A 27197-nucleotide genomic window follows, 5' to 3' on the forward strand; every position below is an offset into this window, starting at 1 on the left:
ATGAGAGATTCCCATTGGTCAGCCTTCTTGGAGGCTAAATACTCATTGAAAATAGAAACTTTTCCAGGAGTTTTATTCCAACTTCAAAGCCATGTTAAAACTTAACGTAAGTTATGATTAGGGAAGCACGGTCGTTATTTCAGTCCGATATAATCTTCCCCCATCTCCAGGCTGTTAAAAGCAGTGACCTCGCCCTTTGGCTTCCATATTTATACAGGAAGTTCATAAACAGAATAGAAATATTATTTGGCTCCTTGTCCTCTCAGAATCTGTTCCTGGGGACTATATTATGGTCATGCATATTATGTTAAAATAGTTTTCCCCAAATTCTGTCCCACGCACTATTAATAAGTTTTCTGTGAAGGAGGTGTTCCATAGTAGCTTCTAACTTGGAAACGGTGAGTTTAAAAAGTTAAGCAGGTTTCTTTTTTTACTGAAAAGGATCTCAGAGACCTTTCATATGCTATGCATTGCAACTTTCTATAAAGATGATGTAATTTGGGAAAACTCTAATCTGACTGTGTAACTTATTTTTGGTTTCACTGGTGTTCACTAGAAGAGCATAGGAATCACGGGATTAAATTTTTGGTTAATGAAGTACTCCCATTTTTCTCTGAACCCCTGTCGCATATATTGGTTGATATATAAGGATGATTCTGAATTGTCTACAATGTGGTTCATGATCAATTAACTCCATTAGAAGTTTCTGGATGATCATATTCTTTTATTTTCCCCTCTAATGGAGGAGATTTTAATACCCACCTTTTATACAACTGGAAACCCTCCATATATGGTATATTAATAAACACCACAGAGCACAGGGTTCAGAAGAAGGAAGGATCTCTCCGAATGAGGACAGTCAGAAGAATTCATCATAGAAGGATTAGGACGTGAGCTTGGGCTAAAAGTTATACAGCTAGGATAAGTGGTAAGGAGGGGGCACCCTTGGAAGCGGCCACAGCTTGAGCAAAGATACTGAAGCAGGTAAGAAAAAAATGTGTAGGTAAAGAGAAACCCCTAGTCTGGCATGACTAAAATGCTGATTTGGGATTCAAAGACAAAGAGAGTTGGAAAAGGTAGATTGGAGTGACACTGGACAGGCATTAATGTCAGAATATTTCTACATACCTGAGTGCTAGGTATGTTACTGAGAATTATTTGGATATTTCATTAAGTTTTGTGTGCCCATATATAACAGACTCCTAGTTTTCACAGCTGCTCCTGAAAGAGAAAACAAAAGTAGTCTGAAATAAAGCTGAATTTTTGTTTGCCCAGGTGTCGCTCAAATGTAAGTCTCTTGAGCAAAAATCAAACACTTAGATACAGGGTAAAAAAAAATAAATAAATAAAAATGCACAGCAAGGAAGACAACATTCTGAGGGCAGACTGGTTCTTAAAGCAGACCACAAATTGATTTTTGCCATCAGTCACCTTCAGGTTTTACAGATGTGGAGAAAACTGGTTTCAAGCATGTAGGACAACCGTGCAGAAGCTTTGTTCCAAATGGGCTGGTACAATTCCAGCAGGCCTAGGGCCGCTCAGCAGGGCTTCTCCTCTGTGCTCATTCATTGCTTGATAAGATTTTCCTTTAACAATGAATAGTACAGAAGTTAAAATAAGAGATCCTGGGGTTCGATGGCTTAGATTTGGATCCTGATCCCTCTAATACTAGTTTTACCATTTGGGCAAGTTACTTGACCTCTTTAAGCCTCAGATACTTTATATGGAAAATGGGCATACTCTGGTGCCTATCCTATAGAGTTGCTGGGAGGATTAATGAAGCTCTTAGCAGAGCTCCTTGCACAGAGTAATGCTCAGTGAATGGTAGCTGTTATTTTGTTATTACCCCTAAATACATGAGAAATGCAAGAATCTTCTTCCTACTCTTAAAATCCACAAAGGGAGAACCTTATGGAAATATGAAAAATGAAACGAATGGAATTGTTTTATCCCTGGCAAATTCATGCATTTTTTTTTTTTTTTTTTACATATTTTGCTATGACCAGAAACCTTAAAAAACAATCAGTATTTCGAGTCTGGTAAAAAGTTATTTTCCTTTTAATATCACATTACATCAATCCCAGTAGCCTGCACACATATTTAACATGTTCAAACAAAATGTAATTCATAAGTATATCAATATATGTTAGGGTAATTTTTAGGATCTGAGCACAAAAGTGACAGTTGATACAGATTTTTACTTATTATCAATATATGTTTTGCTGTTTCTGCTGTATGACCATATTAGTTATTAATCTCAATATTTCTAATGTTTTTTTATTCTCGGCTACTTTTCTGACATATTAGTTCTTAGCAAGAAAAAAATGACTCAGTAGACATGAATTCCACTATCTCTTCACAGCTCACTAGGTTCAGTAATAGATAATGGCATAATTACTTTTTGAGTTTTAAGAAATCCAATTGGAATGCCTTCAGGTATATGTACATTTATTTGGTTTGGAACTTATTTTTTTAGCATAATTCATTTACTGTATTTGGCATGACGGGTCCAAATGAAACCAAGCATCCAGAGGAAATTATTTTTTAATACAACCTCATAACCCAGGTATTAAGAATATTTCTTCTTTTTTTCTCACCCAAAGGCAGTAAGGCAGTTTTTCTCCTTAAATCCACTACCACCATCCATCAGGAGTATTTATTCTATTACATCTAAGATTTACTTAGTTTCTATGGTGGTGGTATGTGTATTTAGGGAAGGCAGGAAAAGGCTGTTCACACCAATCATTCATTCATTCAGTGAAAATGTATTGAAAATGTATTGTACCTACTTTGCATCAGGCACTGCTCTAGGCACTGGGGATATAGCCGTGAGTATGAAACAGACAAAAATTCACACACTGTCATGAAGCTTTCATTTAATGGCATTACATTACCGTATTTCTACCACATGATGGCAAAAGAAGAAGTTCACAGTTTTTATACCCCAGTTTTTAAAGCTCATGCTATGATGCATCACATCTTTGGGCAGCTCTTTTCTGACCACCCAGTCTAAAATGTGCAAATTTATTTCTTGTGTGTCTTAAATTAGGAAATATGAAGCATTGGAGGAGCCAGGAGACCTCTGGGTCAGAGACAAAGGCAGTTCATTATTCACAACAAAAAGTAGCAGTCAGAGTAACATCATAGCTCCCGTTCCCTGAGCGCCAGTCCCTTGGGGCAATGCAGTGAGAGCCAGGTGGTACCTGCACCTGCCGTGGGGTGCATTAGAAGAGATTACCCTGAATTTAGGAGCCTCTAATCTTACATACACTGCTTGCTTGCAAATCTTCTCATCTTTCCCTCCAGAGAGAGACATTATTTTTATTACCCTGGAATGTAAGCAAATATTTTCAGCTAGAGATGTTTCATGTCTCTAAATCTTTCAGGAAAGAGTTACTGTCTTTTGACTTTACTTATCCAGGGATGACTGCTTTTCTAAACATTCCTAAAATCATGGGCCTGGAGCATACAGGCCATTAATTATATTACAAATGTGTAGAAATGTCATAGATTTATGGGGAAATCTCTCCCAATAATGTAATACTCCAATTAGAATATAAGATCCATGAGAGCAGAGATGACATTCTAGTCCATACACCTACAATAGCGTTGGGCATATGATAGATGCTCAGTAAGTATTTGTCGAACGAATAAATGAATGACATTGATTTTGAAGATGATGGTGATGAAGATAGTTATGATTTTTGCCCTAAGTTCTAAGAAGGTAATCCATCCATTTGAGGCTTAATGCAAAAACACTCCAGAGAAACCATAGACAGAATTAAGCAGGACTCTACTAGCCACATTTTCTCAAAGATATTTCTGAGTAGGAGAAGTTATATCATCTGTACATCTAGGAAATAGTAGTTCCCAAATTTGTGGGATTTTTTAATTTAACAACAATTTTTAAAATTATTGTTTTGTGGTTTTATATGATGAGTACTATACCTATAAAATGCTCAAGATAAATTTACTTATATAGTCACAATAATTAGAAATATTAAATATTGAATATTACTTTATTGGAGATGTACAGTGTACATTGACATTTTCAAAATTCTGAGCATTTTACAGGAAAATAATGAATAAAATTAATAATAACAATAATAAAAAACTACAGACAAGTGATCAGTTTGTTTAGCCTGCCTCTTCCAGATGTACCTCTTCTAATTTGCTTAAAATTCACTAACAACTCACAGGATATGTATGCAATACAATGTACTTTGATAAATACAGCTACCCTTTAGGTTTAGTGATACCGATAAGTATTTTACTGATCAGATTTCTAGTTTTATCTATAAATCTTGGTTCTGGAAACTTGAAATTCCCAGGAGCTCTTGATTCAGGAAGTATTTTCACTGTACTCTTGGATTTTATTGCATGTAAGCAATGCATAAAAGCAAAAAGAGGATCTGAGCCATCAAAAACCATGGCTGGTAACATATCCAGGTATATAGTCTTGGGAGAAAATTAGAGAACTTTGTGACACTTGTCAGATTCCATGTCCCAGGAACAATGGTGACTTTGTCATGGCTCCTCATTGCCTTCTCTCCCTTTTCTTCTCATGTTTGCAAGATTTCTATGCAATCAGGCTGCATTTGCAGCTGACAATGGCTGATTTCATAAAGGGGAAAGTTTCTTCCTGTATATCTCTTTTTAAGATGAAGAAAGACCTTTCCTAGAAGTCTTGAGAAGACACTCCATCAGTCTCATCAGCCAGAAGAGATGATCTTTGTTTTTAAAGACATTGTTAGCAAAGAAGGGAGTCCATGTGATTAGAACAGTCCAAGCTCCAGTTAGACCCTGGAGCAGGTCCCATCTTCCTTGAACATGGCCTCCCTAAGGATAAGGCAAAATAGCAAGGTCCTATCAGCAAGGAAGAGAATCAAGAAAGGCTGTTGGTTGGACTGCTGCTGAAGAGTGTATGAATCATACCCTGCAAAAAGGCGATCGGGGTTGGAGTGTTGGGATTTTCAATTTATTTTACATAAAGTCTCAATATGAAAGTAAACCCCATTTGACAATCTAACATTTTATCTAATATTTACAAGGCAGGTCAAGTGAATATTTTTACTGACATTTGACAGGCAAGGAAACTAAGGCATCACTTCCAATAGTTTTTTCAAAATTCCATAACTAGCTGATAGTATGGAATTAACAAAAACCATATTCCCTAACCTTCTAACTTCTAGAACCATCCCCTCGCTACTCCCACCTACCTATGTCCTAATAGAGTCTTTGACTAGATGTGGAACTTTGGGTATATCTATTGGATGAAAGATGTAGAGGTGGAGGTAGGGTAGGGCTCTTTGTCTCTTTAAGCAGAAATCACATTTATAAATGGTCACCTGCTTTTGCTCATGAAATTTCCCAATGGTTGCAGCCAAAGAGCACAAGTTGATGGCAGCCTCTGTTAGCAGGGTGAACACCTAGACCAACGCCAATCCTTCCAGCTAGCATGCCAGTGTGAAACGAAAGCAACTCATGTTGACAGCTTTGACAGAAGGTGCCATATACAAATTACAGTTCAAAAATTAACTGCCAGATTATTAATTTGAAAGAAATATGCACAGCATAGCTTCCCTCTTCTAGATCTCTGGCTGAGCTTTCTGGTCTGTTGGTGCTAATCTCTCTGCTTCCTCTAGCTGCCTAGCACAACACTGGAGACTCTGAAAGCTTTTGCCAGGAGAGATTTAGAAGGCAGAGGTAGCCAGGCAGGCTTTTGCTCTTTTGAAGTTTCTCGTGGGCCTCAGCTATTGAACAACTTAGCATTCTGAACAACTTGTGGAATTCAGGCCAGTCAATTCCTCAGCCTCAGATTGCTCTCCTGTTAAAAAAAAAAAAAAAAAAAAGTATGTATGTATACACACATAAACAAAAAGTTTTAAATAAATAGGTTAGGACTGATAATCTCTCAGGAACTTTTATGACTTTTTTCTCAAATTAAAAATAATGTATGAGTATTTAATAAATTAAAATGTAAAAAGTATATATTTGAATGTAAAAGTTCCCCAGAATTCTACCTTACTCAAAGATAACTCATCAATATTTATTATATATTCTTTGAGATTTTACTTCCTGTTCATATAGTACCATTTTTACATATTATGGTTCATACATACTGTTCTTTGAGACTTGCTTTTTACTTTGTAATAGGACATACTTTCATATCAGTACACTAGATGATTCTTTTTAATGGCTGTATAGTATTCCATTGTATGGATATGTTAAAATTTGTTCATTTGATCTTTTATAAATATATATGTATGTGGTTTTCAATTATCCGCCATTGCAAATAAAGCTGTAATAGGCCACCTTATAGGCATATCTTTAGACTCTTATCTGTGTATTTCTGCAGGATAAATTCTTTGGAAAGGAATTCCTAAGCCATAGGCCCAAGATCTCTTTCAACAACTATTGAACATGCAGGGTCACCTAGGCAACCACCGCAAACCAGATCTTGTGTTGGAGTGAGAATTTCCTCTCTAGGTGATGGCCTGAAAATTAGCAAATTTCCAGCACTGCACTTTTGATGGGTCTTTTCACTTCGTATCCAACATGCAGGCCTAAAATGAATCCTTTCTTGCTTATTTTTATGGGTGATAATGTGTTCCTCCCACCCGGCACTTCTTTTTATTTCACTACAGCTATAACAAGCACTTATAAGAACAGCAATCTAGGTTACCTGAAAACCTTTTCCTTGTTAACTTCCCTCTCTCGTCTTAGTTTTTTGAGACAATTGGAAGGCAGCAGCTCAGTCATAGTTATATAAAACTGCCCTGGGGCATATCATTAACTTTCCCCCTCTGGTTTATCTGTTTAAAAATAGGGATATAATTCATTTGTTAGGCTTTAGTGGACAACCCATAGGCCTCGTTAGGGTGGACATAACCCTGTCACTTTCTCTTCACACAAATGTAAAGTAGTTTACTTTAGAAAAATGCTAAGTGAATGAGATGCTTAATAATAATAAACAAGTATCTTAATACTCTGTGATTAGCACTCGGTAATGACTAATGTTTAGACGTCCTTGTTTCTGTCAAAAATCCATTTTATCAGACACAGAAATGGCCTAAATTATTTGATATGCATTAGCTATGAAAAAGACCTCTTGCCGCACTAGATATTCAAGTCTGTGACCCTTCCCAGCTGGAGCAGCAATTAGGCAAGCTATCTGTTCCATTCAGACCCAAAAAGGAAAGGATTCAATGCCAGCAACACAAAGCACAGCAGTTTCAAACTCAAGATACTCTCATTTCAATATTGACTCACATGACCTTCCCCACCACCCCTTACCCCCAAATTGCTCTTATTGCCCTACAGCCTTCTACTGTTTCTCAAAGGTGTCACAGGACCACCTGCAGAACAATTGCCTGCTTGTTAAATTGTAGACTCCTGGGCCCCGTCCTGACTTAAATAAAGCAGGCTCAGGAATATATAATTTTTAACAAGTATCCCCAGGTAATTTAATTTGAGGACCCCTACCCTCCTAGACCATGCATCTGAAACATTCACGTGCATTGAGGGCACCTAGGTAGTTTGTTAAGATGTGACATTGAATCAGAAGATCTTGGGTGGCGCCTAAGAGTCTGCATTTCTAACAATTCCAGCTGATGGTGATGTTGCTGGTCCAATGGCCACACTTGAGCAGGGAGGCCCTGCTATGGGACACCGGGAGGGCAAAGCTCTGTTATTCACCTTTATAACCCCAGTGTCACGCAGGGCTTGAGCCTGGTGCATGTTTCATTGATGGAACAAATGAACAAATATTAAATCGGGGATAGTAAGAATGCTGGCAATGTTATCTGGTCTGTGGCTAACACTGCAATAGCTTCATCACAGGCAGTGTGATATGTATGGTTGTGTTCCTTCCAATATAGGACCTAGGGGTGGTTAGTTGCCCGTATCACACATTGCACACAAAAGGCCACAATCCAGAGGCAACTATTACAGGGCAGGGGTCCCCAGCCTGTGGTGAGTTGTATAATTATTATATATTACAAGGTAATAATAATAGAAATAAAGTGCACAATAAATGTATTTATGCGCTTGAATCATCCCGAAACCAATTCCCCGCCCTGCCCCAGTCCATGGAAAATCATCTTCCATGAAAACAGTCCATGGTGCCAAAAAGGTTGTATTGGGGGCTTCAGCTATCTTTGCCTATGAACAACATTGGGGTCTTGCTAAATAACAAAAGAGATGAATGTCATTGGGAAATCTGTGATGTTTGAGACATGTGCATTGATAAAATACTGTAGAGGTACTACCTGATCTTGTAGGAAAGTAAGAATAAAAGGAAACCACAGACCATATTTCAAGGTTATTAGGCTACTGATTATTTAGGTCTTCTAACTCTCTGGTTAGCCAAAGCCTGCTGAAAGCACCTGCCTTAATTATATGGTTTATGCCAGGCCTTCTTGGAGCACTTCAAAGGAAGGAGGCCTGGCACAGGGGTGTCTGAGTGTCCTGTGACTGCATGCTAAGAAGTGCCTGCATGTGAGGCTGAATTCACCCTGACACTTGTTTTTACTGTGACCTGTTATTGAGCATCTGAGCAGAATGTCTGTAGCTCACATCTAACTCTAACAAAGGTGAATAACCAAGTTGGCTCATGTTGGCAGGCAACAGGAAGTAGCCGGGTTCAGGGCCAATGCCACCTTTGTATTTGATTTGTCCACATACATTTAAAATAATTAAAGTGACTCACAAAGAGTTATGTCACCACCATTGCAATGTTAATTGAAAACTACATGCACATAATGCTCTTTCTCTCTTTAGCAAATCCTTCGCATCAGAAAGGTAAATGATTTACAAAAGACTTAAAGTATACATGTAGAATATTCCTTCTCAGGACATTTCAAATTTAGGCAGGCAGAAGCAAAAAGAGCTGGTTCTGGCCCCATTAGACTAAATACATGTCCTCCTAGGGCAGGGGATTAATCGTAGGACTAGGAACGATGTTCCTCACACTGACTCTGAGAGAAGAAATGCGAAGATAAGAGACAGTGGGTTAAAGTGGAGGAGACTCCATCAGATTGATAAACAGCGGGTGTCTTTTTTAATGAAAACTTTGTCTGGGGAAGCATATATTGGAAATCTCTCAGTCTTCACTAGCAGTCTATTCAAAGCAAAAGAATAGTAATAATAATAATAGCAATAATAACTTAAATACTGAAATATAAGATGAAATGCTATGAACACATTTTATTAAATATTAGACATCCATTTTTCTGTTTAAATCCTAACTGATAAATGAGGTGATATTTGGGACAGTGTGTAAAATGGCAAGAAAATGTGAAATAATTTTCAATTATGTTTCACGGGACAAAGACTTCCTACATCAGTAAAATATTAGGAAGTTTTGCCTGGTGAGATAGTGCAAGGTATTTTGAATGACTGTTCAGAGTACAGAAGTTAAATTAAGCAGAGCTTGAGAGAGAGGCCCTGCAGAGGGTTTTTCCTTCCCTCTGGGGGTTCAGAAGATTTGTAGGCACACACATGAAGGCAGAGCAGTGAGGAGGACAGTCTGGGAAATTTTAAGGTTCACAGAACAAGTTGTATGAATGCTTTTCCAGAATTTACTCAATTACATATAGTTTAGACGAAGATGAGGGAGGAGAATGTGTTTTGATCATCAAAGTGTAAGTCAAACTTTGGTGCTACTCAAATGTTGTATTAAATGTTCTATGAAAAAGGGTCTGGGCTTGAAAGGCCAGGAAGGAGGCTCACTGCTGGTTACTTTTGCTTCTCCTGAAAGGACTTTTCGTGCCTCAATTAAATCCTAGCCTTGTGCAATTTAGGTCATTCTTGCTGAGCTCACCAGCCCAGAGAGGTCAGCAGCAGTGCCATATACAAACGAGTGTAGAATGGCTTTAAGGACCCAGGCACAAGCTCTGTCACAGGGGTTGGCAAACTTTTTCTGTAAATGGCCACATAGTACATATTTTTGTCACTGTGGGCCATGTGGTCTCTGTCACAACTACTCATCTGTACTATTGTAGCACAAAAGCAACCAGACAATACGTAAACACATGAGTATGGCTGTGTGCCAATTAAACTTTATTTACAAAAGCAAGTGGAAGGCTGTAGTTCCCTGCTCTATGGTTCCCTGCTCTATGGTGGAAGGCTATAGTTCCCTGCTCTATTGCGATAGAGCATGTGTCTTTGCGTTGCTGTGTTTCCTGTGGGTCAAAGAGACATCTTTCAAAATAGACCTGTTTCTATTGATTCTTTATTAAAAGTTTCAGCAACATTTCTTTAGTAGCACATATGTGAACTATACTATATTAGGTACTGGGGGTGAGGGAGCAGTTTGAGATGAGAAGGAAAGAAGGAAAGATGTATAACATCAAGCTTTATTCCCCCAAAGTGGCTTCAATCATCCTAGAGAGCACAGGCAGGTGGGTAAATAAGACATGTCAAAAAGGGAAAGTATGTTTAGTGTAGAAGCAGGCAGATACAGGTTACAAACTGTATATCTCTTTTTTGGTATGTTCCATTGCCCCAATTGTTTATGGATGGTAAGGAATTTTCCCCAAGCCCAGGGGGTATGGTGTTGACTGTAGAGATTATTTATATAACTATGAAATTCAACCCACTGGGGTTAGACATTATTTATCCCATCCTCTTCCTTGTAAAGGCAGTATTGCTAATGCATTGGTCCAAACATGAGGGAGTTTCGTCTGTCTGATATATCACCGCTTCTCATACTTGAATGTTCCTAAGAATCATCACCAGGGGATCTTGTTAAATAAAATACAGATTCTGGCTCAGTGGGACTGGGGAGGGACCTAAGATTCTGCATTTCCAACAGTGTCCCTGTGCTGGTCATCGGGACATCCTTTGAGCAGCAAGGGCTACAGATACTTCAACAAGTTTACGAACAGCATCTACATTAGACGAGAGGCCGAGCATCACAGACTAAAAGCATTTTCTACTGGAGGATTTTCAAAGTATAAATGTTGAATGACTAAATGATCCCACTTCTTTAAAATCTGTTCCCTCCTACAGTTTCCCTCCCCAACAGTAAACATTCCCCATTTATTAATTAATCATTTTTAAAATGCGAAGGCTGCTGTGAAAATTCAAGTAGATTATCCGAGTTGGTGAACACTTTATACTAAACCTTCAAATTACACTTTAGGTGGAAATGGCTTCTTGGATAAGGGTGAGCCCCCACACAGGACCATGAGAGAATGGGATAAAGAGAAGGGTAAATTTGGTGAGGAGACAGAGTCATAAATGTTTGGGTCATAGAAACTACCTAAGGCAGCCAAAGCCTGGATTAAAACTGCTAGAATCGCTGTGGACACACAAAGGGACTCTATACCCAGGACTCTATACCAAGATAGGAGAGAGTGTCCAGAGGAAGTATGGTCTAGGGAAAGGCCCTGGATCACATTTACTGCACAGCTGAAAGGGATCCAAGGAATAATCTAGTTTTTTGTTTCTCACCTTTCTGGTTCCATGGTCCTAAGGTATATTCCCCGTCATTCAAAACGGCCCACCAACAAGGCCACTCTGAACCAAGGACACCAAATCAAGGCCTCCGTCTCCTCCCCGCACCCAAACCTCTGGCAGGCATATCAGAATTTCAGGGAGGAAGATGAGAATTCCATGTCTGATAGATCCCACCGTTTTGAGACTCCATAAAGCTCATTTATTTTATAGATGAGAAACCCAAGGCCTGGGAACAACTGACTTGCACACACTTAGCTACGTTATTTTTCTATAGTTGATCTTCAAACTCAGATCTCCTAACACTCAAGCTTATATCACTCTACTGCAATCTGCTCTTTAGTTGATAGATCATATTTGTTAGAAACTCAGTGGCATTGTATGGACTATATATCAATTATTTATTAGCTTATTGTTTACAATATTGTGCAGTTATTCCTCACAACTTTTAGGAAAGATAGGTAAGCAGTTAAGATTCACATTTTTAAGTTACAAGGTGCTCTCTCACTTATCCTCAGAAAAGTGCCTGAACTATTGATTATATGACCACAAGAAAAGTTTGATGAATTAATTGTGACTATCTTTCCTGCTTAATAGCAAAATTAATTTAATGAAATGGGATGTGTATAAAACACGAGAAGCACATTAGGAAATACAATATATTATATATAAATACACCCTATCCTTAAAAGGCTTGCATTTTTAGTGGTGAGACAAATATATATTCATGAAAATCCTCTAAGAATGTTTGAAGGTCTGCAAAGAATTTTATAGAATCTCCCATAAAATCCTATAAAAAAATAACGTGCATTCTATTAGAATAGTTTATCATTCTGAATTTTAATTGTCTGCTCTTTTTTTGCATCTCTCACTACATTTAAAAAAAAAGACAAGGAAGCCCATTTTGGCTAGCATGATAACTATACCAAAAAATTATTTATTGATTGACTATACATGAATACATAATCATATACTTTCTGTATATGGTATATGATATTACATATATTATATATATATAATCTAAGTACAATAGTCCCCCTTATCCATGATTTTACTTTCCATGGTTTCAGTTACCCAAGGTCAACCATGGTCCAAAAATATTAAATGGAAAATTCCAGAAATAAATAATTCATAAGTTTTCAATTTTGCACTGTTCTGAGTAGCATGATGAAATCTCACACCATCCCACATGGGACATGAATCCTCCCTTTGTCCAGCGTGTCCATTCTGTAGACACGCCTGCCCATTAGCCACTTAGTAGCCATCTGGGTTATCCGATCAACTGTCATGGTATCACAGTGCTTGGGTTCAAGTAACCCTTATTTTACTTAATAGTGGCCAGAAAGCACAAGAATGGTGATGTTGGCAATTCAGATATGCCAAAGAGAAAATTTACAGTGCTTCCTTTAAGTGAAAAGGTGAAAGTTCTTGACTTAAGGAAAGAAAAAAACCATATGCCGAGGTTGCTAAGATCTATGGTAAGAACAAATCTTCTATCTGTGAAATTGTCAAGAAGGAAAAAGAAATTTGTGCCAGTTTTGTTGTCGCGTCTCAAACTGCAAGAGTTCCAGCCACAGTGCGTGATAAGTGCTTAGTTAAGATGGAAAAGGCATTAAATTTGTGGGTGAAGATGTGAACAGAAACGTGTTCCGATTGACAACAATTGAGTTTGGTACTATTCAAGGTTTCAGGCATCTACTGGAGGTCTTAGAATGTATCCCCTACAGATAAAAAGGAGCCACTGTACACATTATTTATTTAGTATATTTATACAGTTTATGCCTTGTGTATAAGGTCAGACTCAGGACATTGTGATGTTTACTACTTTGGAAAAACTGTTCATCAGAATGGACATTTTTGCTTCAACAACTAAGCCAACGCTTCTCAAACTTTAATATGTAAAATTGAGCTATAAAAATCTAAAGACCAATGTTGAATACCAAATATTTTGCATATACATGCTATAGATCTATAAACACCAATTTATTCCTCCTACAAAGAAGTAAGTGCTTTACATAAATTATTTCATTTTTATCTTCACAACAAACTTATGAGACAGAAACAGTTATTACCACCATCTTACAAATGAGAAAACCAAAGTACCTTAGCTGAGGTCACAAAGTTATTAAATGGTGAAAGCAAGATATAAACATAGAGGTCAAACTACAGAATCTATTCTTCCAACCATTATGGTACAGTGCAGGGCTCAGCAAACTGTGAGCCACAACAGATCAAATTCAGCAGCTGCCTGTTTTGTACATAAAGTTCTATTGGAACAGAGCCACGCTTATTCATTTAAGTATTGTCTATTGCTGCTTTAGACTGACCTGCAACAGCAGACTTGAATAGTTGGGACAGATTATGTGACCCTCTAGACCTAAAATAGTTTCTGTCTGATCCCATACAGAGAACATATATCAATCCTGCTATAGTGTATCAAATTTATCATTCACTTTTATGAATTGAAGGACTAATTTTGTCCTATAATTTTAAAATGTATATTGTACATAATATAGGAAATAAAATGCAACTGTGTAGCCCAAATTTTTCTCACTGTATTTTCAGGTAGTATATGAATAAAAATTCATCAGAGTTTGTTATCATTTCCATCATTTTGATGAATGATTTATAAGACAAAGTGAGAACTGTCTTGCATTAGCTCTTGCCAGATATTCTTGACATTAAACATCGTGTTCAGGGTATATTAGAAATGTATGCTTATTAGTATTAACATTTTAAGATGTATTCTTAAACAAGTTGCAAAATATTTATAGTTTTGAAATCTAATGAAGGTTTGGTAGTATTCTTTGGGGGTAATAACTTCAAAATATTTTTAATTATATTTTCTTACAAAGCTTCATTTTAGAAACTACAGAAAAACATACATTGTAAAATTGCTAATAAATTGTAGAGAGGTTGTGCCGCATATTTTTCTTCCTAATTTTAAGGAGGAGTTTTTCAACATTATTGTGAATCATAATTATGTCATTATATGTTATAAATATATTACATGTATTTACACTACATAATTAGACCTAATTCTAATTATGTAGATTCATGGTAATCAGCTAAAATTTGCTTTAAAAAACCAAGATAATTCCTCTAACAGATGCTACCTTAATGGAATATTAAGTTTGAGAAAATCTCATGAAAATAAGATAATTAATAAGTAATGATTAAACCTTAACATGCAAGCAGAATAACATCTTGTCACCCTTCTCCCAAAGCTTCATTATAAGAAAAAGTGTTTGCTCCGAGACACACTCAAAAATTTTGTAAACAGTGTTTTGTAGACAGCAGCTCTTAAATTGAAAGAGAAAGCAATCCAATAAAAAGACCTCAAAGTTTTAAAGATTTGTTTTGGTTATAGCATAAATACTCTCTTTTCAAAGCTACTTATGTAAAAACCTTTTTTAAAAAAAAATTGTTCTAGTAACAAAGAGGTAAATAAAAACACTATTTCCCACTGGAATCTTGCTCTCTAGACGTTAAATCTAGCATCATTGCTGTAAATTGCTAGTTGTAGTCTTTGACTGACATGTTTACCCAGATAATGTAACAGTTTTTGTGAAAGAAATCTACTTAGTGTCTGGATGACATGAAACATGTTTCTTGTGGAAGGAAAAGCCCCAAAGTATTCTTTCAAATGGGAGTCTTTTCTCTCCAAATCTTTCCAGTTGATAACGAATCATGTAATTTGTTTTACTCTCTCATTTACCCAACATTAGTAGTTTCATTGCCATGTGCATCTAAATAGACTTTTGAAACTCCTTTGATGGCTCTGTCCTTGACTTTATTTCAGATTAATTTGCAACTCTGATTTGCAGAGGAGCCCAGGCTATACTGCAAGATACTTGACCAAGAAACCTGGTTGGTTCTCTTATGCACTCTGTCTTTTCCACTGGGTTTTAATGCTAGTTTTGTTTTCTAGATCCTTGGAGCCATTTGCCACAAATGCTTCAAATCAAGGAAATCAGTCATTATTTTCTAATAATATTCTCCCTATGTGTAAAGTGCATGTTTTTCTTTCTCTGTAAAATATATTCTTTCATTTGAAGCTGCCACAGATGTCAAGTTAACATGGGGATGATAAAAGATATTTCCAAAGCACCTTGAATTTGTGCAAGCTGAGCCTTGAGGGTGTAAAAGAGCAGGTGGCCAGGACACCACAAGGAGGAATGTAACAACTTTTTTCCAGAAAATTAGTCAGAGTAGGCAAAAAATTGCCTGACAGTGACTTTGTGACTATTCAGCTAATGGAGTTGAGGCTCAGCAATTGGTCTGCACTGAACTCCTCTACAGTCAACCAATCCTCAACTGGCCAATCACATTTCCCGGGAAACGTTTGTGGCCATTGCCTTTGGAAGCCCAACCTTACCACTGGTTTGGGAGGCCACCTTCAGAAGAGGCTGTTCCCACCCTTTTATAGCCACATGCAAGTCAATCCCCAAGGTATTCATCTTTTCTGAGTAAATATCCCCTTGACAATCTGGAAAACTCACAAATCCTATTCCCTGCATTAGAACAGGTTTTCCTTGCCTTGGAGTTCAGCAAACTTAGCTACATATTCACTTTGTCTCAGTCTTAATAACCAGGGAAATTAAGTCCATCCTGACACAAAGAAATAAAGTCAACAAAGTTTTATGTCAACCTTATCTACAGTAGAACCATAGCAGTTAAGGATTTAACATGTGTGGTTTCGATTATTCACACACGTCATTTGCAATTTTTGTGCCAAGATACAAATTTGAAGTGAGCCTTTCTAGTGTTACCTCTGAGTCACTCAAGTGGTGAGGAAGGCTAGAACCCTCATTTTGGAAGAGCTTGTTATTTTCATTCTCATTTTGTATGCAGCAACCAGGGCAAAGTGAGCAAAACTTTATTTCTTTATGTTTACCCTCTACTAGCCTAACAAGCCAACTGCTAGTCCTAGCCACAGAAATGGTAAGGTTTAAGAAAATGGTAGTTTATAACTAGAAAATCATTTAGTAAATTATTATTATTATGTATTTTTTATTGATTTAAAGGAGATATGTAAAACAATTTGATTATGTCTTAATTTGTGAGAGAGATAGTAATATATAGTGCTATTTGAGAGGCAACCTCTCAAAGGATCTTTGATATGTTGTGTATATGACTGGCTACTTCCTGTTTAATCATTCCACAAGCATTACCATAAGCATAGCCATTTTGGGCCCTAAAGAAGTACACTAGCTGCCTTGTCCTCAATTCCTTACAAAGCATTCTTAGAGACTAGATCCATACTGCAATCTAGATGCAAAGGCCTAATATTTGTTCTTGGAACCTGAGAAACTAAGAGGAATACTAGATAACACAGAATGAAAAGAATTATACAGATTTTAGAAGAAACAATACATTCCTGGGAAGGCAAATCTTTGTGATTGGTTTTCTGTTTTGTTTTTTTTAACAAGTGGCTTGTTTCTTTGGCCTTGGAGGCCAGACCACTAGAACACTAATGTTTTGACATACAAGACGATGTTTTTTGTTCAATAGCCTGTCTATAGAGCCCAAAATAGTACTAGGGAAGAGGTGATTCTTAGTCAATATTTAGAAATGACCTTTATTTCATTCATTCTCTTTTTTATGTATTTCTATCATGCAATACAGAAACAGCATACCATAGTCTCACCAGGTGCTTAATATAGTCTCGAGAGCAAATCAGTTAAAATGACTAGAAAGGAATGGGCCAATGTATGAAATATGTCCCTGTATTCCCATTTGCTTGTCCAAGGTAGACATCGCTAATTCATCACAGTGCTCTTTCCTGCAGAGCCTGGATGCAGCATCAGAATCGTCCTCAACACAGGGCTTCCGTCAGCCACGACCGATCAGCTGGAGTTGGCACCTATTTCTGAACCATTTGCCATTGTTGGACTAGACTGTATTTCCCTAGAACCTTAAACAGAAGGTGGCATCTTATAATCTTGAGACTTACTTGCCTTTTAAAGCTCCCACTGTGATTATTTTCTACTACCTGTTTCATATAGTCAATTAATCTCATGAATTTCAAATGCTGACCTAGATGCAGGTGTTTTGTGGATACAATATATTTAAAGAGAAACTTTTCAGACTTTAGAGTCATAGTGCAAATTTCATTATTCTGTGTCTACATTTTAGAGTGAAATGTAAATTTTCTGGATAGTTATTTAAGATACATCATTATCAAGAGAACTAAAGAATCCCCTGTACTAATCCAGTTATTCTTAACCAGGGGTGATTTTACCCAGCAGGGGACATTTAACAATATCTGGAGACATTTTTGATGGTTATATATGGGGGGGAGGGGTTGCCACTGGCATCTAAAATGCAAAGGACAGACCCCTGCAACAATCTGTTATCTAGCCCCAAAATGTCAATAGTGTTGACATTGACAAACTCCGCTCTAAGATATTAAAACATTTAATTCTATGTAGATGTTGAAGAAGATAATTTTGGAACTGAAATCTTTATGCTATTAATTTGATTCATGAGGAAAACTAAATACTTTTTTTTTTAAAAAAGTGAGTCATGCTTATATTTAAAATCTACCTTTGGGTCCAGTGACACAATCTGATGAATAAGACATTCCCAAAAGACAAACAATCAGTGGGATGCCACAGGGCCTGCCTGGAGACTGCAATTGAAACTCGACATTGTACTTTTTTTCATCATCAGTGAATGACCAAAGTGTGAGCTCTTCAATGTTTCACACTATATTGAATCTCACACCAAGAAACTGCTCTTGTAATACAAGATGGATTTCAAGGGTTCTCCATTTTTTTAAGAGTTAAGTTTAGTCTAGCAAGATTTTTTCCCCTACAATAACTTGCTTCTATCTATCAAACAGACCAGTTGCTCATTTATGAAATATTTCCATTACCAGCTGTGGTCGAGTTTTGCTAATGAAGCGATGGGAATGAGAAGGTTTTCTGTTACTCCCACCCTAAAACAAAACTTTGCCTTCTGAGGATTAAATCCCCCACTTCTTCCTCTCAATTGTCAACCAGAGATAGTGAGTGTCTTTTAGGCTAAAAGATTCTTGAGACACACTGGCTGAGAACATTTCATATTAACTCAAATATGTAAGCCTTAATAAGCCAATTTCCCATTCAGTTTAATCTATTTTCAGCAGATCAAAATAATTAAAAATGCTAACAGTTATGGTAATTTTCAATACACTGTGAAAGAAGCAATTTAGATAGCACCTTCCCGACGAATCTATATTTGTATAAATGCTGATCAAGAATATTTGTTCAATTTTATACAAATCAAACATGAATAATTTCTTCCATATTACTCCTTCCATTGTTGTGTTTTCCCTCTATCTAGTTATCCATTTGCCGCTGGCATGCTGCTCTAGGAAGATTTGATTAAAATCAATAAGTTATTGGGAAGATGGCAATTAGCAGTCTTTCACCTATAATAGCATTGTCTGTTAAGCTTCCTTTGTGTTAATCACAATATTTTAGCATGACTCTCCTCTCCAGCCATGCAATTTAATGAAATGGAAGGTTTAAAAAGCATCCTTAATTTGGGGCACTGGCAATATGCTTCTCTGTTTTTCACTGTTTTGATAGGAATACTCAGCATTTCTATAGTACATCAGAATCCTCATCTCCTTTGAGACTTTCCCAATTTTAAAATCTCAGAAATATCTGCACAGAACTTTATACTGCATAAACTTCAAGTCAGTTCAACATAGCATAAAAAGATACCAGCAAATATCAATGTATGGATTTGTTTAACTATTTCAGAGTGACTTGATAGTTTGTTTATAATAGGTAATTGGCATGGAGAAGTTCCTCACTTTGGCTGTATGATATTGAGTGGTAAATGCCTGGGCTAAGGGCTGAACTTTGACTAATGCCCCTGGATAGCAAGTAATGATTGTGAAAGTCATCAATTAGAATGAGGTCATGTTACTCTTCTCTATACATTTGTTATCATTTGTTCTTTGTTCTGAAGACAGACCCTTTCTTGCATTTCAGTCACTCTTTCCTTAGAGGAAACACACACACACACACACACACACACACACACACACACACTAGTACTTTCTATTTAATGATGCATCAGGAGGGCCACTTTTAACCCCAAATTGTACATAATGACAATTGCTATGAAAACACAGGCACTTAAACTAGTAAGTGGGTAATGTTCATGTTAGACCTGTAACTAAGATCCTTATTCACAAATTTACAAATAATTCTTTATTTAGAGAATTAGTACCAAAAACCCCAATAAAATGGAAACACTCAGATAATTAGTGAACATTTAGAAACACTTCGATTTCGTAGGGCATTGCCTATTGATATTTTGACTAATTCTATAAAGCTTGGGGAGTTTGTCAGCTAATTCCTCTAAAGATGCAAAGTCCTAAACTAAGATACGTAAAACTAGAACAAACAAAATATAGAAATGGATCTTTTCCTCAAGGAATTTTGTCTGTCTAAAAAAACCAAAAGAAGTAAAGAGATAATGCAATTACATGGATCATTCAAAGCAACTCATTTTTGTAGGAAAAAAGAAACAATGATACCAATTAATCATATTTTTTCCAATCTATAATATTTAAATTCTCTGAATAATTGAACAGTTCTCCATTGTATTTGCCGTTGTAGACACAGCCTAAAATAAATGAAATGACTTAAGACATTCAGCATTGCCTTAGCTCTTTATTTTTTAATATAATAATGTTATCTCCACGCCTGAAAGATTCTGGGTACTTGGTGTCATTTTTATGCATCTAATAAGTTTAAATCACTATTTTTAAATAATAATGGGCCTCTTATTAGACTCAAAAGAAAGTTGGAAGAATTTTTTCCAGCTAACATCTGAAATTCTTACTGCAAAATCTTTTTACAGAATTCTTATAGTGTAATATATGTTACTTAGATGTCAACATCGCCTGCAAGATAACATACAGATTATTTTAACTAAAGCAATGAATTCATTTTATCCCCTTAAGAATTTGAAATAAATAACATTTTTTCTAAAATATATATTATGGAAATGTTCTAGAAGGTGACAAAATCATGAGACTTTTAATAGATAGCTTACTGTTATTTACTTAATTTACATCTTGAATATATAGTTGTTTTAGGAATGACTTCAAAAGAACAGTGAGTCCTAAATGGCAGTGAGAAAAAGAAGCAGAAAGGGCTGTGGTGCCCCACCCCTGTCACATTTAGGTTGTTTTCTTTGTTATCATAGAGTGATTTGTGTTTTCTGCCATAGTTCCACCCATGTAGCAGTTAACCACCACCTGGTCAATGATACTACTACTGAATCTGATATGATTAAAAGATTTGCTCAGTGAGATTTGTTATACTGGAAGACTCACTAGAAATGCTGTTGGTCTTGCCTGGTTCCTCAAAGTTCTTGAACACATGGTAGGGTAGTTTTGGTGGGAGTCTATTTTTGAAAGTTTAGGACATTATCAGATCCAGAGTTAAATTAAGGGACAGTTGTCTAGAGCATCACTCTATAAGGGGCACTAAGATATCACTGCAAGCACAATGACATGAAGAATATTATGTTACCCAGAACTTCTTTCTGAAATGAAGAATTCAATTAATGGCCTGGGGACTGGGGGTGGAGGGCAGGTGAGATCCCCAAAATAAAAGCTTGAGTAACAATGGCAGATCCTTCCATTCCAATGCAAGAAAGGAGGGTCTGGTTAACAGAAGGGGTTCTATTTTGCTGAGTGTCATGAAAGATTCGGGGCAGAGCTAAGTCTCTTGGTACAATAGAGAGATAATTTCCTATTCATTACATACTTCACAAAGGAGAAGTCCAGTTTCCAAAATGCTTTGGGTTCCTAAGGGAATAATATGAATGTAACTATTTTTTTCTCATTCATCAAATAAATTTTAATCATCTCTGACATGTTAGGGAATTAAAAAATTAAAAAGACAGTCTCTTGCTCTCAAATATTTATAGGCTACTATTTGGAAAACATACATGCTAACAAATACATACCATGACAGGTACGTTTTTTAAAAAGTATGGAGGATAGTAGAAGCCTAGAGAAAGCCAAGGTTGTTCCTGGGGTCTCTGAGAAGGCTTCAAACAATAAAATGTGAACTGACAAGAAAATAAAAGTTCAACAAGGGAAGGCAGGGCATTGTGAGTAGTAGCAGCAGCATATGCAAAGGCAAGGTGGTATATACAGTGAATGCTCAGGAAATGGTGAAAATTTTCTGAGAGTGCAAGAGAATGTGAGAGAAGAGCTGGACAGCTGGACAGTGCCTGAATTAAGCTGTAATCTTCATGCTCATAAATTGAGATTTTTATCTTCCAGTTCTATAGGAGACCACTAATCTGCATTTTAACAATTTTTTTCAAGGACATTTTACTAAAACCGAAATATACAGATGCTCGATGCTTGTAAGCCCTTAAAGTATTTGGTCACATTGGCATGCATGTGAGTTCCTCCTGAGAAGGAATGGACGATGAAATCAAAGTGCAAAGACTGTGGGGAGAAAAGTTAGGAGACAATTGGAACAGTCCAGAAAAGAGATGGTGTGGTTCTCTACTGGGCAGTAAAGAAGATTGAAAGAAACGGGTGGAGAAGGGCCTAGATCAAAATGAATGAAAAAGAAGTATATGTTAAGTAACCTGGTGGCTGATGTGATGTGACGGGTGAGAAATAAAGAGGCCAAGGTACCACCCACGTTGGCCATAGCGGCGTCAGAGTGCCATTTAGGAAGAGAAGTAATTTTGGTTGGCGATCTAGCTTTGGAGGAGGGTAAGATGAGATTATTTTTGATAATGTTGAATAGAATAAACACTCCTGCAATTAAATAGACCTTTATTAAAGCATTAAAATATACTTAACTAAAAACTTCTCAATGTCAAATTCTAAGTGAAAAAATTGCTTCTCATCATCTGCTTTAATTCTGTCCATGAGAGTCTCTGAACAAGGAAAGGCACTAGTAAAGGAACAGTTGGGGGAGATCCTTTTTTGGCTCATAAAAGAACATAATTCTGAAGACAGACATATCCTGTGGACCAAGTTTCAGGTTCTCCTCATGGGGACAAAGCATGTTTCAATAGCCCAAGAGCAGTCCTCCAAGTAAGAGTTGTTATTTCTGGAAATAAAAGTACACTGAAACCAGGGGGTATTTACAAAGGAGGTAAAATGGGATCCGAGGGAACCTTGATAAAATGGAACATGTTCTCTGCTCTGTAAGCCTTCTGAGAATCTCTCTAGAAGACTCCTGATTAGAAACTCTCCCATCACTCCTAGTTTTGGTTCACAGGACTTTTCACAGTTGTAATGAATTAACTATGATACAATATTTTGAAAATATATTCCTCCCCATCTAAAGCATAAAGTCCAATAGGGCAGAAATTAGAATTGTTTTTGTTTACAGCTGTATCTGTCAGGGTTCAATCGGAAAAGTAGAACCACTCAGGAGATACATACATGTAATAGTAAGGGTTTTGTTGCAGGCATTTGACCTTATGCCATGTGGAAGCTGGTGAAGCAGTCTCTGTAGGGCTCTTATCTTCATGTCTTGTACTAGAGCTTAAAGCCCACAGGTAGGGAGGCAGGCAGGGAAGATGGATGGAAAGTGAGGGAGATCTAGAGGAGGCTGGAAGCCATAGCATGAGCTAGAACCCCCCGAGGATGGACTGAAGCCCATGTCAGTCCTTGTTTTCTCTGACATTGGTGTTGTAGATACCCTGCAGAAACTAGGGCCCTTTTTCAACACACATTCCTGGCCCATGAGTAGAAGAACCTTAAGGGAGAGGCAGGGGAAGGTAGCCTAGGGCTGCCTGCTAACTCACATTGGGGGTGAGTAAGTTAGCAGATCATTAACAATGTGTGTTAGCTACGCAGATGGCTGTTGCTTCTCTTCCACCCACCAAGTCTCTCAGGAGAAAAGTCTCTTACAGCCCACCCTAGGCAGAAATATCTAGGAAAGGGAATTCTGGGAAATATAGTTCAGCCCAGCTAAGTTGATCCATTACAAAGCTGCCACACTAGCTATAACTTCAGCACCTTCAGAGAGCCTAGCACACAGTAGGCACTCAATTGACATTTATTGAATGAACAAATAAATGAATTAATACCTATGGGAGGGAGTGGGTTTACCAAAGACTGGCATGAGTTCAAAGATCAAGGATGATATAACTGTTTAATTAATCCTTTATTGGCTTGCAGAATGAAGTCCAATGCTAAATGAGAAAACACACTCAACACAGCCTTTCTCTCTGTTTCTCTCTCATGTACACACACACACACACATCCTTTTTTCCCCTTTAAAATGTGTAAAGTGTAGGTAATGAATTAGTTGTAACAGCACTGTCCTAGTTTCTGGGCTATAAACTCATCACTGTAATAACTACAAAGTCTTTACAATAATGGCATATGAGTAGGAATTTGTGAGATGAAATTTTTGGCAGTTCATTAGTAAATTCGGGTTTTGCCTCAGCCCTAGGGAACAGAAGGGATCCCAGAAGGTATAGCAATCAGCAGATGAACTAACCTTCCCCTCAATAATGTGAAATGCTATTTTAAAAGAATTAAACAATGCAAAATAAAGCCTGGGAAATGAAATAATAGCTCATTAAAAATAATCTTTTTGAGTTATGTGGGATGGGAGAAAATGCGTTCTAATCTCTATCATAATTCAAATAACTAATGTGGTAGTTTCAAAGGAATTTTATTGTGTGTTCCCAAAAAGTCCTTTAATGCTGGTTAGCTAAATGCTTCAAGGTCTGTATCATGCTTTAATTCATCGTTTTGTCCCTGGCACCTATCAGAGTGCCAGCACATCTTAATAGTCAATAATATTTGTTGGAAGAATAAGTGAGAGAATGAATTAAGAGCATTTAATAAGAGGCATGGAAAATATTTACTCTGTAAGTTTGACATGACTTGAAGAGGAGACTGAAGTTAATGACATAGACTTGAGTTGTAGGCATAACACAACCCAGAACACTAAGTAGTGGGTTCTTTTAGAGATGTCAAACTGGACTGGGATATTGATTCCTACTCCAAAATCAACCCAAAGAGACCTATAGAATCTAGAAGAAAGCATGGATTCAAGGAATGAAAATTGAAAAACCAAAGGATTCCTGAGGAGTCTAAGGTCTGCTCTGCCTATTTGGGAGTTTGGGGTGGGTGACGTTTAAAGTATGAAGCTGAGGTCAACAGGAAGTAGCAGTGAGGGCACAGGCTGTAGGATGCCATCAAACTTTGCTCCTGCTTTTATCACGGACATCAGATGCAACACCTTAGGCCTCCAGCATTGGAAAAGAGCAGAGCTAAGATCAGGCTGTGTGAAAGCCATGTTGGTGTGAGTGGATACAAGCTTGTAGGCTGGCCACACAAGCTCAGACATTCACTTCTCCATCCTCCAACCCCCAGAAATGAAGGATTAGCACTCAGGAGCCCTGCATCCTCTCAGTGCTGCTGCTTCCTAAAAGTTTAAAGGTGAAACAGTGATCTGAGGCATTGCCTGGTGCGCTGGCAATGAACAGAAGTGTTTAGCAGTCTGTCTATCATTTCTGGACTTCTATGCTCAGGAGCTTTTCCCCTTCTAACTCCTTATGTGCACCTGGAGGCACATCACATACCAACTAGGGCCTTCAGCCCTACTATTACAGACTCCAGACAGAATAACGGGTGTCCCATGATGTGAATTCATAGGTTAAAATAACAAGACACTTGAGGAAGAGAGCTAATAGCAAACCAAGACCACAAAGAAGCAAAGTACACCATCTGATGCAGAATAATGTGAACACACAGAAAAAGAATTTGAATAGGCATGATAAGTGTACAAAGGACAAATAACTTACAAAGGAATAAAAATTAGACTGGCATTGGCCCTTTTAACAACAGCTCTGGGTACAAGAGATTGAAGAAGTTAAGTTTCTAAAGCAGTGAAAGAAGATAACCTAAAGGTATATATCTAGTCAAATCATCATTCAAATGAATAGACATAATATAAAATATTCTCAGGCGTACAGGGCTTGGAAGTTTTCCCATGCAGAGTCATACACCTAGAAATACACTTGAAAGATGTACTCACAGAAGGAAAAAACAATTTTAGGATTTTGTAAGTAAAATGGGAATGATAGAAATCAAATAACTTGATTCAATTTATGTTTTTGTTAAAAAAACTTGAGTATATCAAAAGATGAATTATAGTCATAACAATTAAAAAAAACCTAGAACTAAAAATATAGATAATAATGGAGAAGATATAGATATTGATAAATTTAAGAAATTAATAAGAATTAATAGACTTCAGATTTGGTCTTAAAGGCAGAAAACATGAATACAAATGTGTAATATATAATTTTTATATCTGAAGAACAAAACTTTATATGGGGGAAGTAACAAAGGAAATGTTGGAGCGAAAAATGCAGAAAATGAATAATATCTAATAAAAGAAGAGAAATATCCTACTATAATAATAATTAAATAATTATAAATGAGAAATATCAGCGTCTCAGACAATAACAAAAACGATCCTACAAAATGGTTTTAACAAAAGAACAAATGTAATGCAAACATTGAGAAATATTAAAAACAGACGATGGAAAATGTACACCAATAAATGTGAAACAAAATTAAGATGGGATAGTGCTCTTACGATCTGACAAAATATAATTTGAAGAGAAATAAACTGGTATAATGATCAAATTTGTTCAGGATTTTACTCTGGGTTACCTAGAAAAGCCAGCTAGAATCAGCCTCACGTTCCTCTTTTCTCCCAGGAGGAGAGACTGCGTTTGAACTCAGCTTCCCGTGGGTACCTGCCTCTCTCTTGCAACTGGACAAGATCTAATTACAGACAACTAACTCTGTGAAAAGTCAGCATCCATATCCGAAATGCCCGGCATTCACAGAATCGGTGTTGCTTTTCACTGATAAATTTAAACTCACGTTTTCCCTACGAAAGAGCTCAGTAAAGGACTCAGTTCTGCCCCCTGAGAAACAGACTCACCCTGTAGGGCCTAGTCCCTGGTAGTCCTCTCTGTGGGATGGTGAGAGGATGGGGGTATTCTCTCTTCTTTTTCTCTTGTTGATTCTTGGCTTCATAAGATCCCCTTTTCTCTTTAACCTGTCCTAGACGATACTGTAGACTGTGTCCTTAGCACTGACGTGCCATGTGGGAGCAGCCACCAAAGAACCTAACCTTCCTCAGCAAGCAAAAAAAAGGGGCTGAGGGGATAATGACATTATATACTGGTAGGAAGAACATTAGAGCAAGATGATATTACATCTATACAATATGATACAGATTGGTAAAAACAAAAGTTGACTTTTTGAAAAGATTTTCAGACTTTTGGCAAAACTGCCCAGAGAGATGAGGGGGAGAGAAAGAGAAGGAGGCAGGCAGGGAGGGACATTTTGTAGATGAACTAAAAACAAAATAAAGAGGAGAAATAACTACTGACAAAACAGAGATTTTAAAAAATTAGATTATTATGAACAACTCTAGCCTAATATATTTAAAACATAGATAAAATGGAAAAATTCTCAGAAATATCTAAAGTATCAAAATTGATGAAAAATTGAATGAACCAAGAAATATGATATCTAAAATTTGAAACGTAATGAAAGACCTCTCTTTCCATAAAACGTCAGACCCATATGGATTCAGAGGTAGGTCCCAGGAAACTTTCAAGAAACAATTTTATTTTAAAATATTTTCTATCCCCGATATAAAAATGGAAAAAGGACAAAAGCTGCCCAACTAAGTTCATGTGGCTAA

The sequence above is a fragment of the Propithecus coquereli genome, unplaced genomic scaffold, assembly GCF_000956105.1.
Source record: "Propithecus coquereli isolate 6110/MARCELLA unplaced genomic scaffold, Pcoq_1.0 Scaffold483, whole genome shotgun sequence".
Taxonomy (NCBI): Eukaryota; Metazoa; Chordata; class Mammalia; order Primates; family Indriidae; genus Propithecus; species Propithecus coquereli.